This window comes from Eptesicus fuscus, chromosome 5, assembly GCF_027574615.1.
Source record: "Eptesicus fuscus isolate TK198812 chromosome 5, DD_ASM_mEF_20220401, whole genome shotgun sequence".
NCBI lineage: Eukaryota > Metazoa > Chordata > Mammalia > Chiroptera > Vespertilionidae > Eptesicus > Eptesicus fuscus.
In genome coordinates this window covers 57,289,920-57,304,132 of record NC_072477.1, presented here as the reverse complement: position 1 = coordinate 57,304,132, position 14,213 = coordinate 57,289,920, and the positions used below count along the sequence as shown (strand labels likewise).

Here is a 14,213-nt window from a genome sequence, read left to right as displayed (position 1 = left end):
TAATAAATGTACCTGGTACAGTCAAGTCTCAATGAATGTTCATTTTCCTTCTCCCTGCTATTAAATTAGAAAGATGGCATGAATGGTGAGAGAAGAGGAGCCATAAGGGAGGCTGGCAAGGAGAAGCCTTGTCTGCTCTGGAACGCAACATCCTGGTTTTGCCTTGGGAGGACAAGGAGAAGCTGTCCCTAACTGAGCACTTAGGAAGGACGGAAGCCTTCCACCTCTGCTCCAGCTCTTCCCTGAGCCTGGGCTAGTGCTGAGGGGGTTGGGGGACTAGAATGAGTGGACCTGCTGCTCACTCTTTCTGATCCCTACCCAGCAGTCAGTCTTCCACCCCCAGTTCACCCTCTTGGTCAGAAAAAGATGCCATGGACAATGATTTCTTCCTTTGTCTTATGGTCAGTTTCTGATTTATTTTTTAAACTTTTTAGAGAAGAGGATAAGCACTTGCTTGACTTATACTCCAAGGGGATGCAGATCTAGAGAACCTGGATCTGGCTTCCCAGTGGATTCCTTCCTCCTCTCCCAGGAGCCCCAGATGCCACACTGTCCATGGTCGGGTTTCTCCTCACAACACTCAGGAGGTCTGGGTTCTAGTCTGTGTTTAGCTAGTTAAGTCCTAGAGACAATTTTGGCACCCTTGAGTCTTAGTCTTTTTGTTTACCATACAGGAATCACAAAGCTTATCACTGAGGCTTGCTATATTGGCATGGGGATGGTAGGACACAGAGCACCCTTGCTGGTGCCTGGCATCTACTTATGCTAGCTAAATGTCTGACCCCTATCCTTCCAATGTTTATCTCCTTTTCCAGATTCAACACTCCAGCATTACAGGATTATCTCTGTGGCCGGTGGCCTTAGTGTCTGCTACTGTGACTTTTCAAAAATATCACTTTCTGTCTTTTTCCACTTTAAAGGCTACTCTAGACACGCCCCATGACTTCATTTCCCTTTTGAGTTCTGGAGCTCTAAACCAGACTGTTTTCTAACATTATGTTTAATAAGTGAAAAGATTATTATATGGAATAATCTTGACATTTTGTAGAGTGTGCAAAACTAAAAGTAGCACTTCATATAATACTTTGTAGAAGTGCTTTGCTGTTGGTTCTCCTCAGAGGAGAGAGAGGGGCAATTAAAAATGTTTTCTAGAAAGGCAAATCCCCAGAATCAGGCTGGGAAATGTTCTCTAACAATGCATTGTGGTTCTGGGGCACACAAGAGGCCTTGAGTATGTCTTCAAGCTTAGATCCTAAATTTCTAATCCAAATTCTTATTTCACAGAACTGTGAGCTCCTTCAGGGCAGGGACCATGTTTTAGCCATTTTTGTATCCCCAGGATATAGCACATGGGAGCATTCAATGCATCTTTGTTGAGTGAACATCTATATAGATATCTAACCAAAATAAGGCAGAAAACTTGGATCCATAGACCCCTGGAACCTGGCACCACCAGACCAGGAGATATAGGGTTCCAAAATATAGGTTCTATCAGTGGGCGTCTGGTAGTAAGGCCTAGGGTAGCACCAGCCAAAAGATATGGATTCCAAGTGTGTTGCTAGACTTCAAGCTCCAGCCAAATGGAGGAAGCACACTGTACTCTCTCTCCTACTGATTATAACTAAACACTGAACAAAATAGCAAAAAAAAAGGGGGGGGGGATTAATTGAGGACTCTGAAAAATAAACAAAAGCAGGTGGATTGGGAAGAGAAATCAATCATATGAATGATCAATATGATGGCAGTGACTTTCCTAGAATTTTTATCCTGGCTTTGATCCAAGGGCAAGCTGAGTCATGAAATTGCACAGCAGTCATAAACACAACAATTGCAAGAAGTAGCCCATCTTTCTGTGCAGATGACCTAGAGATGGTGCCCCTGTAAGCCAGGGAGTGTGGGTGGGGAAACCCTTCTTCTTTTTCCTCATTAATTTTTCTCTCAGTTCAGCTTCAAGGCCAGATGCAGCCCCAAGACTATACTGCCACCACCATGGCAGCATCTGGGACATCTTAAATCCATGAGAGAAACCCATACCTCTGGATAGAGGAACCTAGAAAAGGACCCCTGCTATGTGAAGAGTATGAAGAGAGGCATTTTTCCTCTTTCTCTTGCTAATTTTCCCTGAGGACCAGCTCAGTGTCATGGAACTTTGCGACATCATCAGAAATTATAACTCTGAGAGACCCCCATATTTCTAGCCAGGAGACAAGAGAAAGGGGATCTTAGGAGCCAAATAATATGAAGGGAACTGCAGAGGAAAGAATGGGAGGAAGGGATTCCATGTATGAACCAGTGTAATTTCTGGGCTGACCTCCAAGCTGTGCACATGCAGAACACACGCAAAGCCTTTGAAACTTGAACTGACAGTGGAACCACTGCCTATAGAAAGTGAGACAGAACTAGCAGTCTGAACTTAACTGGTTTGCTTGCATGTTTAAACAAAACATGAATATGTCTGATTTTCACAGGACCCAGTGTCTCCTAACATTTCATTGAAAATGCCCAGGATAGAATGTAAAATTATCTAACAGGACAAGAACCAAGAAAATCAGACCAAGTCTCAAGGGGTAAGATAAGACAATATTGGGATTACTAGAAAAAAATATTTTAAAGCATCCATTATAACCATTCTTCAAGGTCAATACTCTTGAAATAAATGGAAAGATAGAAGGTCTCAGTAGAGAAGTAATAGAAACTATTTTTTAAAAAACAAATGGAAATTTTAGAACTGAGAAATTTTAATATCAGTGAATGGTTTCAACAACAGAATTCACATGACAGGGAAGAGTTAGTAGACTGGAAGACAGATCAATGGAAATTATGCTATCTGAAGAACAAAGAGAAAAATGTTTGAAAAAAAATGAAGAGAGCCCCAGGGATCTGTGGAACAATATCAAATGGTCTAACATTCACATCACAGTAGTTCATAATGGAGAGTAGAAAGATTGATATAGAAAAAATAATTTGAAAAAAAATAGTGGCTGAAGACTTCCTGAATTTGGTGAAAGACATAAGTTTACAGATTCAAATAGCTCAGTAAACCTCAAGATAAACATAATGAAAACTGAACTGAACATTCTACCATTCCCTATCATCTTATCCCCTAAGCTCTCCTTCTGCTTACCTGCTTGAACCTGAAGACATCTAAGTTTTACCTGGTCATGACTCTCAGCTAACTGATTCTAGTGTGGCACCCAGGAAAAAACAGTTCCCTGCCTGGGCCTCAGTTCCTCATCTGGAAAAGCTCAGGATTGAATTAGATGGTCTTCTAATTCTTGTCTAGCTCTAAAATAGACATAGTAACCCATTAGTAGTTACTATGTGGACTTTTTCTGTTCAAAAAGAACATTATTTATCAAAACTTAATGCTATGATCCCTGACTGGTTTGGCTCAGTGGATAGAGCGTCAGCCTGCGCACTGAAGGGTCCCTGGTTCAATTCTGGTCAAGGGCATGTACCTTGGTTGTGGGCACATCCCCAGAAGGGGGTGTGCAGGAGGCAGCTGATAGATGTTTCTCTCTCATCAATGTTTTTAACTCTCTATCCCTCTCTCTTCCTCTCTGTAAAAAATCAATAAAATATATTTAAAAATAAAACTTAATGCATATGAAACAAGAAACCACTTTTCTACCAAGAGTCAGAATACATTAATTCTCCTTTATTTGTAAACACAACAATAATTGCTACTTGTATAGCTCTTTACAGTTAATAGAGCAGTTTTCATTGAATGCATTATATCATTTTATCCTCCAATCACCATCCCCTCAGGTAGGTGGTAGCTCCTGTTTCCTGAGAGGAAATAGTCTGAGAGAGGTTGAGAGTTTTACCACAGACCACCCAGCACTAAGCTGGAGAAAGCACCAGCTCTTTGGACTTTTAATTTTGTCCTCCTTTCCTTCCACCAAGATCCAGAGACCCTAGGCAGTGCCAGAGCCAAACTCTGAGCAGCAGTTACTGGGCAAGGGACCCCATGTTCGAAGGGCAGGCTGCAGTAGATTAGATTCTCTCAACCCATTTGTCCCAAGAGGAACACAGTGTTGAGTTGCTACAAGATACTCTGTCCCTCTCCCATTCCCTCATTTGCCCCTAGCCAGTGTGCTTAGCATGGAGAGGCTCTCTGGTATTAGACACAGAAAGTTCTCCAGCCCCACACCCTGCATATGATGGATCTTTTGAAAATGTCTTTTCTCTCTGCCTCCAGCCACCTGTGAATGTACTTGGCTTTAAGTCAAGTAGGCTTGGAAATTGATGGTTGCTTCAGGTTTTGCCATTGAGGGGCCTTGAAGGGCTTTGCTGCTTGGCCCCACATCTGCTTCCACTTGGCTCTCTTTTCTGCCAAGGAATTGCTGTTCCCTCCTGTTCTTGCACATTCATTCAGCCTCCACTCTGCGTTGATGTGTCCTGAGGTCATCCTTCCCTCCCTACATGAGCCATTTTCAGCTCTTTTATTCATACAATGTCTCTTCATTTTTAAGGAAAATACAAAGTAGTCTTTTTGAGTGTGAAATTCTGAATCATTGCATACTGTCATTAGAACAAAAAGAAGTCAAAAGGTGGGTGGGTTCATATTATCTAGCAAGGGAATAGGCCTCTGTTTTTCTCTTAATGACTCATTCAGCTTGAATCAAAACTGAGTAGTCTTGGCCATGGAACAGGAGGCTGCGGGTGGAGGGAACAGAGTGTAGGCACCACCTAAGCTGTGGCCATGGGCTTGAACCCCAGGAGCCATGTCCATGTGGCAGGGAGTGGGTAGGATGGACTGAGTAAAGTGAGTGGTAGCAAGGTGCCTGTGAAGCCACTGCTCATCTCTGGACCTGTTTTCCCCTCTGTAAAACCCTCCAAAGGATCCCACAAGAATGGGTTAGGATAGGGGTACACAATCTCACTATTTTCCTGAATTGTGCTTTCCTACTTGGGCACTGGAACTCTGATTCAGGAAATCAGGTTCAACCCTCACCTGGTTTAGGTACCTAGAAAGGCATAGAAAGGAGGCTTAGGTGTCAGACACACCTAGGTTTGGATTCTGCTTATGCCACTTCCTGGCTATGTGACCTTGGAATAAATTCTTAACCTCTCTGAGTCTGTTTTCTCATCTATAAAAAGAAAATAGCAGTACTTATCCTGATAAGGTCATTATGAGAGTAAATGTAACTTCTGCAAAGTGACTAGCACACTTGCCCCAATCATCTCCTGGATTTCCCTGATTCACAGGATGTGTAGGACAGTGGACAGGAAGGGTGGGTGGTCTTGGATAGTCATTTAGTCTCCTCAGTTTCTTCTTCCATAAAATAGGGATAATGTGCTTTGCAAGAGGGTTGTGAGAGCTACAGATGATGTAGTAAGGAGTCCAGTATAGCACCTGGGGCACTGTGGGTCCTCTAGTGATGCTGCTAGTCAATTTGAGGTTCTAATTACTTACTTTTGAGGTCACTGTCAGGGGCCAGTGGCCCTAGAAAAGGGTCCTCAGATAAGAGACAATGTTGAAGTCCAGAGAGACAATGTTTGGCTGGGCCAAAGCAGGAGACACCAGCAAATTTTGAGCCAGAGAAGGTGGGACCAGAGTATCATCAGTTTGCAGGCTATGGCCAGTACCCAGAGGTGTGGGGCAGGGTTCTCAGGCAGGGCATGGTGCCTGGCAAGAGACTCACTCCCAGGGCCAGAGGGGCTGCTCCACACAACCATGGACTTGGGTTCAAGCAGTCTCCTGGATGGGTTCACAGGCCTCATTCACAGTGCTACCAGGCAGGGCTCTGCAGAGACCTAGAAATAATGAAGCAACACCCTGGACAGCAGCTCTCAGGGATCTCGTCATTGTAGAGAATCCACAAGCATAAAAACATTTCTTTTGGGGGAGAAGGACCTTTTGTCTTTTTTCTAGTAGAAAGAAAGATCAGTTGGGAGCTGCATAGGGAGCTGAAGTGGAAGAGGTAAGAAGAGAAAGAAGAGGGAGGAGTAAAGGAGAGTAAGTCTGGACAATGAAGTAAAGGGTACAGCAGGGCAGTTGGAAAAGAGGGAAAAGTAGGGTGTTGCCATTGAGCAGCTTCAGGAGCCTGCCTTAGTTCAGAGACAGGCTCCACAAGTTCTTATTAACTTCCTGTAGAGATGAGAATTTATCTGTGCTCCTCCCAGAAGCTTCTAATTTCCAATCAAGATGAGTTTCCCATTCATTCAGTTTAGTTGTAGCTCTGGCATTTTTTAATTTTGCACACAAAAGAAATTAAGTGTCAAAAGAACTCCATTTTGGCCATCTTAAGTCCATATCACCTCTAGTTAAATCTTCCTATTTCTGTAAGTACTTGCAAGTGAAGGCTTCCTATTAATTGTATATCTGCAGAAGTATTAATGGGGACTGGAGCTGGGAGTTTTCAGCTTTGGAGGAATGAATTCCCATGTTAATATTAGTTTTATTTTGAGATCTTCAGAATTTTAATACATTTCTAGGGATATTGTGTAGTGTGTTGAAGTGTGCTGCTTATGAGTTGAGCTCCAAGAGGCTGTCACCTCCCAAGTCACTTCATCCCTCTTACATGTCTCGGTTTCTCTCCCAGCTATCTAATACAACTGCTTTACTTTTATGCCTAGGACATATTAGACTCTCAAGAGAACATAATTTACTTATCACAACAGCTAGCCATAAAGGGACATAGGGTCTCAAAGGATAAGCTTTGATTTTGTTTACCCCAGGTAATGTACCTTGGTTATCCTAATATATAAAAACCCAGGGTCTGTAAGGACCGACCAAAGGCTCGACCAAACACCCGAGGTCAGTCCTGCAGTGCTGGGTTGCCGTGGAGACCCAGCAGTGACTGCTGAAGGGGCTGCAGATCAGGCCTGGAGAGGGGCCTGGAGAGAGAGGCAGGGTCTGATCCGCAGCCTCTGTTGATCAGCTGTTGCCTCTCTCTTTCTCTCCAGGCTTTGCAGCAGCCACGCCTCTCTTTCTTTCTGGGCTCTGAGGGGGCTGCTGATCAGCCCCACCTCCCTGATCAGGCCCGGAGATGTTGACTGGCATAGAAACCGACCAATCAGAACCAAATCTGGGTGAACTGTGAGGAGCCAATGGCTGCCTATAGGAGTCGAAGCTTTTGACGCTGACTGGCATAGAAACTGACCAATCAGAACCAAATCTGGGTGAACTGTGAGGAACCAATGGTTGCCTAGGAGGCAGAGCTTTTGACGCTGACTGGTATAGAAACTGACCAATCAAAACCAAATTGGCTGGCAGGGGAGGATAGTTGGGGGAGAGATCAGGCCGGAAGGGGAGAGCAGTTAGGGGTGATCAGACAGGCAGAGGCAATTAGGGGTGATCAGGCCAGCAGGGGAGGGCAGTTGGGGGTGAGATCAGGCCGGCAGGGGAGGGCAGTTGGGGGTGAGATCAGGCTGGCAGGGGAGGGCAGTTAGGGGTGATCAGGCAGGTAGGCAGGCAGAGAGGTTAGGGGCAATCAGGCAGGCAGGCAGGTGAGCAGTTAGGAGCCAGCGGTCCCAGATTGCAAGCAGGATGTCCGACTGCCGGTTTAGGCCTGATCCCTGGGATCGAACCGGCAATCGAACATCCCCCAAGGGAGTACCCAATTGGAGAAAGTGCAGGCTGGGCTGAGGGAACCCCTGCTCCATGCACAAATTTTGTGCACTGGGCCACTAGTCTAATATATAAAGATGGGATACTAATTTACCCTAAAAACTCAGAGGAATAATATCCTTTCCTCTTAGAGAAACAAACAAAACAGCTTAGAAGGTTCCTGGGTCTGATAGCACACTGTCACAATTTGATTCGATATTTTTTATTAATGGCCCAGACTCTATATGTCTTCTTAAAAAATCAAATTGACCCGATCCAATTTAGCAGAACCCAGAAGGGAAACAAACTGTAAAGTCTCTAAAGAATTATCTAAAGCTCCTGCTCTGAGACATCTTAATTATAAACTTCCTAATTTATTATACATGAAAATGAAGGAAATACTTTAGCAGTTTCTACTCAAAAGCATAGAGTTCATTATAGGCCTACAGAATATTATAGTCAGTAATTAGATTCAGTAGCCAAAGGGCTCCCTCCCTGGATGAGGGTCATCTTTGCTACAGCCACATTGTGTAAACCAATAGAAAAGATAGTTATGGAATCTCCTTTATGTTCCTCATTCTGTTGAATCTCCACCAAATTCTCATCATACTCAACACTTCTGTCAGCCAACTGGCTTTTGCCTTCTGTGTCTAATATTACTTTAACTTGGTGTAACATTCTTAAACCAGTAATTTTGCTACCTTCTTTGCAGGTTGAAGACATCCACAATTGTGTTTTGCCTACTAACCACCTTCTTGTTTCTAGGAATGGTTTATAGGAAACTCCTATTGATAATGCTGACTTTATTTGGTTTACAGATGGCCCTTTAAAGATGAACAGGAATATGACCAAGCTGAATATGCAATAACTTCCATGGTGGACATAATTGAAGGCTCATATTTACCTGGATAAAATCTGTCCAACATGCTGAATTAATTGTTTTAACTTGGGCTTATCAATTGACCAAAAATCAAATAGCCAATATTTGCACTGATAGTAGCTGTGTGGTTGCTGTAGTTCACAGACTTTCAAATAATGTGGAAGCAGCGAGGCTTCTTAATTTTCTCAGGGGAGCCCTTAAGAATGGAAAATAAGTTGCAGAATTATTACATGTCATACAACGTTTAAACAATTGGCAATTATCAAAATTCCAGAACATTCTAAAGCTGTCACCAAGAAAGCAACAGGAAATCATTTAGCTGACGCTGCAGCTAGACAGGCAACATTAAACAACCAAATTATCCAGACCTGAGAATGCTGCTTGCTTCCTGTTAAATCAATAAGACTCTCTTATAGTTCCAATGACAGTGCAGAAGAAAAGAGGATATAGCAACAAAAAGGGGGAAACTTTTTCCCAGACAAACAGATATGGTTTGGACCCAATCAGAAAATAATTTTATCTATAGGGCTTAATTACCTATACTTTAACATGTACATGAGCTAGTATATTGGGGTCCTGAAAAGATTATTTCATGGAGTAAACAATATTACTGGAAACCTTCTACTATAGGTCATAAAGTATATAGCAGATGTTCTAGCTTTCCAAAATATAACCATGGAAAATCATTGCACAGGTCCCAAGGACATTTCCACTTCCTTTAGATCCATTTGAGGTATGGTAATTGGATTTTATCCAAATGCCACCATCTCAAGGATACAAATGCAGGGTGTCCCCAAAACATATATATGTACTTTAACAGCAGATAGCTTAATTGATGTTTCTTTCTTTTCAGCCAGACTAAGATTTGAACAAAGGAAATTCATCCTAAAATGCTACTGGAAATTTGAAAACACATTTGAAGTACAAACACTCCCTTTATAATTATTCAAGTGTGTATATAGCCTGGCCAGCATGGCTCAGTGGTTGAGCATCAACCTATGAACTGATTCCCAGTGAGGGCATATGCCAGGGTTGCAGGCTCGATCCCCAGTGGGGGACATGCTGGAGGCAGGTGATCAATGATTCTCTCTCATCATTGATGTTTCTATCTCTCTCTCCCTCTTCCTTCCTCTATGATATCAATTAAAAAATATACAACAAACAAAGTGTGTATACATTTTGGGGGGACACCCTATATGTGTTAGTTATGATTGGTATATTTTCTTATTTGCAGGAGAGCAATAGCTTTAACAATAGGTAAATTATTATTGGAAAAAATAATTCCCAATTGGGGAATTACCTCTCAGTTACAGTGACTGAGGAACTCATTTCACTGGGTAAATAATACAATCCATTTGTAATATTTGGGCTATTCTACAGTATTTTCATTGTGCCTATCACCCCAGTTCTCTGGATTGGTGGAACATACAAATGGTACAACTTAAAACACAACTCAATAAATTTTCAGAAGCTATTAATCTCCCCTGGCCAAAAGCTTGACCTGAGCTATAGTGTTCCTTAACCTGAAATCTACTTCTTTTGGTGAACATAGCCTTTCTCCACATGAAATAGTCACCAGCCACCCTATGAATCTGGATGGAGGAGCATATGAGGAGAAAACCAACCTTGCTAAAAGGATACATTCTACATTATTGTCTAGGGCATATTAACTAGCTTGAAGAGATTGATAAATTTGTAACCAATTCATTTCACAGTGTGCTCCTGGGAGACAAAGATTTCAAAGACCATGACTTATAACCAGGAGATTTGGTCTAATGGAAAATATATAAATAAAAGACTCTCTCCAACCTTGTTAGAGGAAACCTTCCCAGATATTACTAACTAATCCATGTGCAACCAAACTTAAAGGAGTTAGCTCATGAATTCACATTTCTCATTTTTAAAAGGCATCTACCTGCAAATGGACATCTACTCCTGATTCTGACACTCGCCTCTGTCTACAGGGGACATCAAAGTCTTCTTGAAGATAAGAAGCCGCCCATATCATAGATAGACAGCTCTCCTAAGAGAAGGCCTGTATACCTACAAATTGATATTGAACTTTAAAAAATTGGTTTGATTGTCTTTACCTGTCTGCTAATTATATAGGTCATAATAATAGTAATACTTGTTCTTGGGTTTTTCTCAAACTTTGTATATATAGCCCAACTATTAATAATTGCTGAAGGTGTATAAGATAACTTTTGCATTATCACTAACACTCTTTTTATGGTTTCTCTTTTGAAATTTAGAAGGAATGTTATTGCAAAAGGAAGGAAAGGAATGTGTGTGTTTTTAAGGGAAAGTAAAAGGGAGTAGTTTGTCCTAATAAGTTGGTTATTTCTGAATGAGTAAAAAGAGTAAGAGTAAGAAGAACAGGGAAGTTGTGGAAGGTTAGTGGGAAAGGAATATTGAGAAATGAACTTTATGTATAAATGTTAGAACCCAATTGTGGGAATGTGCTTATTCCCTAACCCAACTAACTATATTAATTCAGATAGAAGCTGAAGTGCCTATAAAAATATGGTTCTCTACAACTGCTGCCAAGGCACAAGAAATTTACCTACAAAACTCTGGAATTTTAGATGGTAATTATAATGTACACCATCCTGTTCCAGCCTTGGCCCCAAATAAACCTTAAAGTTACAGCTTCCAATTGCACAACCAGCAGGAATCAGATTATAAATGGCATTTGAGTGCCACCAATGAGAAGTATATGGGCCATAGAAAATGGGAACCCATCTCATAATTGTGAAAACTGAAGAGGTGTGTGGTGTGCCCTCAAACAATAAGTAAATGCTATACTAAATACAAAATACAGAAAAGTGAGACAAATAATAAAACTCGGATCATGATAGCTTATAGGTTAGAAATTATCCAGAGTGTTTTTCTTAATGAAGGCCTATAAGACCTGACTTCCTCCCATTTACCTGCTTTTCACTTTTGAGAAAAATTTGGCCTTGACTACCATCTAAGATTACAGTCTTGCCCTATCGCCAGTGGTCCATTGTTCAGCAAGACAAATGCTGACACTAAGATTTTCTAGGATTGAGCCTTCCTAGCACTGAATAAATCTTAAAGTTGCAGTTGTTTCCATCCTAAATCCAAAAGATCAGGACACACACACACACACACACACACACACACACACACACATTTATTTATTTGTTTGTTTTTATTTTTGTTAATCCTTACCTGAGGATATTTTTTCCATTGATTTTTAGAGAGAGTGGAGGAGATGGAGGGAGAGGGAGAGAAAGAGAGAGAAACATTGATGTGAGAGAGACACATTGATGAGGCAAACCCCCGACCCTTTGGTGCACAGGCCAATGCTCTAATCTCTGAGAAATGCCAGCCAGGGCTGGACACTCATGTATTCTTAAAATAGGTGTTTTGTAATAATCTCATACATTATATGGGGCTTTCAGCTTGGTGGTAAATTGTCATAATTTTTATTATTTTAAAATAATGGGTATGAGGCAACTATATGGGAATGTCAATATTCATTCCCACCACCCTTTTATTAGAAATGGCCCAGTTTAAAGCTATATTCTCCAGCCTCTCTTGCAGGTAGGATGACCATGTGACTAAGTTCTAACCAATAAGATATGAGCAGAAGTGTCATACCATCCAGGCAGCCTTCCTAAAGAAACTAGATATTTTGCACCTTTTCCCTCTACTTTCTGCTGGCTGAATGATGTGAGATGCTGAAAAGTTGGCAGCCATAGTGGACCATGAGGTGCTGTGCTAAGAAGGGTAGAGAAGCAAGACAGAAGGAGCGTGGGTCCCTGATACCTGGAGTCAACTATCCTAGCCCTGGGCTATCTTGTGTTGGACTTTTTTGTCATGAGAGAGAAATAATTTCTGTTTAAACTACTGTTATTTTAGTTTTTCTGTCATATGTAACCAAACCTAATTCTGATTGATAAAATATGCACCTATTTTATGTAAGACCCTCTGCTAGATGCTGCAGGAGATTCAAAGGTGTATACAATTTTGACACACAAAGACTTGGACAAAAAGGTTCTGTCTGGGTATGAAGGAAATGCTAAGAAAGGTTTGGGTTGGCAGGTACATGTGGACATGAAGAAGAGTTATGAGAGATGAGGCCAGGAACATGATGGAAGGAGCTTGAACACCAGGCTAATGAGGATGGACTTGATCCTGTGACAAACACAGAGCAGATAGCCTTGCCCTAAATTTGCCAATGAAGAAACTTGGGCCTCAGCTGGTTATGGGACTTTTTCAAGATCACCCAGCCAGGGAATGGCAGAGCCAATCTCAATTCTCCTAACACTTGGCCCAGTGCCATCCCACAATTTGGTACTGCCTTTGAGAGAATATGGGTCAGAAAGAGTAGGAATGGATATTTTGCACTTTGGCATAATCAGGAAACAAGACTGCACCCCTTGCCCCAACATTCCCCCATACCTCTAGGCTGAAGTTTCAAGGGGTTCTAGAAGTCGAGGATCCAGACGTACCTTTAGGTTAGAGGATACTTCCTGGCCCTCTGCTATAGTGGCCAGGGTACTGCTTTGCTATGTCATAAGGACCCATATGTGAGATACAGTACTGGCTACTCTGCATATTTAATTTACTTCCCTCAACAGCCTAACAGAAAAGTCATACACCACCCCTATTTTACAACGAAAATGAAGAAATCGAGGCTCTAAGAACTGAAGCCACCTACCCAAAGCCACTCAGTTGATGGCAACTTGAGGCACAAAGCCATGTTTATTTGATCCATTCCAATGGCTTCCCAATCCCTGCCAAAGCATGGAACAGTCTCTTGCACCTGCTCAGACTCCTAGGACTTACCTAGTTTGATGGGTTGACCAACGTCAAGGATCTCCTGTGAGATGGCAGTTATGTGCATCCCACATGCAGTCAGGAGACAGTGTCCCATCCAGGAATTACATCACCTGCACCCTCCACATGACCCCATGTGGGTGAGAATCTCCTGGGAACAGGGGGCCCACTGATGCCCAGACCTCTGTGGCCTTGGGCTGCCCAGAGTTCTTAGTCTTGGGTGGTCATGGGGCAGGAATATCGAAGTCCTCCCATGCTAGATTCTAGAGTTCACAGATTCCAGTGAGCGGTTTCACAGGATTCAGGACACTCTGTTCTGTGTGTTCTTTCTGTGGCTGTCATGGTTAGAATGCATTTGTTATTATTTGCACTGACATTCATTCAATAAACTACTGGTCACTGGAACTAAATCTCCTATCCTATCATTGCCAATATTTAGAGAGTTGAGTTTCATTTTGCTGCTCATCCAGTGTACATCTTTCCAGTACCAACACAAAACATGCATCCCCCTAAGCTAACCACACTGGTTTTCCTCTGGAATTTTCACAGGAAACACCCTGAGGTGTAGCCTGCAGAACTGAAGATGAGATATGCTCTCTGGTCTCTCTCTGTTTACTGCCCACCCACCAAGGGCCAAGCGCTTTTCCAGGCTTTTCCCTGGATGGTCTCCCTGGTCCACCCCATTCTTGTCTTGTGTAACCTCCCTTCCCATTGGCAAAACTACTGCTGTTCCTTTCCAAGCTCAGCTTAAGACTCACCCCTACATCTTCTCCCTTAGGCTGAAGATGGAATGTGCTCACCTTATCCTATCTAATAAAGAGGGAATATGCAAATTGACCATCACATCATCAAAAAGATGGCGGTGCCCATAGCCACAAGATGGCGGCGCCCAGTCCCCTCAGCCCAGCTGGAAACTCCCAGTCCTTTCAGCCCCACTGGGGCGAGGAGGGGAAGGAGGGCAGTGACAGG

General features: G+C 42.5%; 1 non-coding gene across 1 annotated transcript; it reads left to right on the top strand.

Annotated features, from left to right (window-relative positions):
* The first annotated feature begins 6,837 nt into the window (after positions 1–6,837).
* On the top strand, positions 6,838–6,914 carry MIR9201A-4 (microRNA mir-9201a-4). The gene has a single exon (NR_130492.2). It is a non-coding gene; the product is annotated as a microRNA mir-9201a-4 (primary transcript).
* Positions 6,915–14,213: the final 7,299 nt, after the last annotated feature.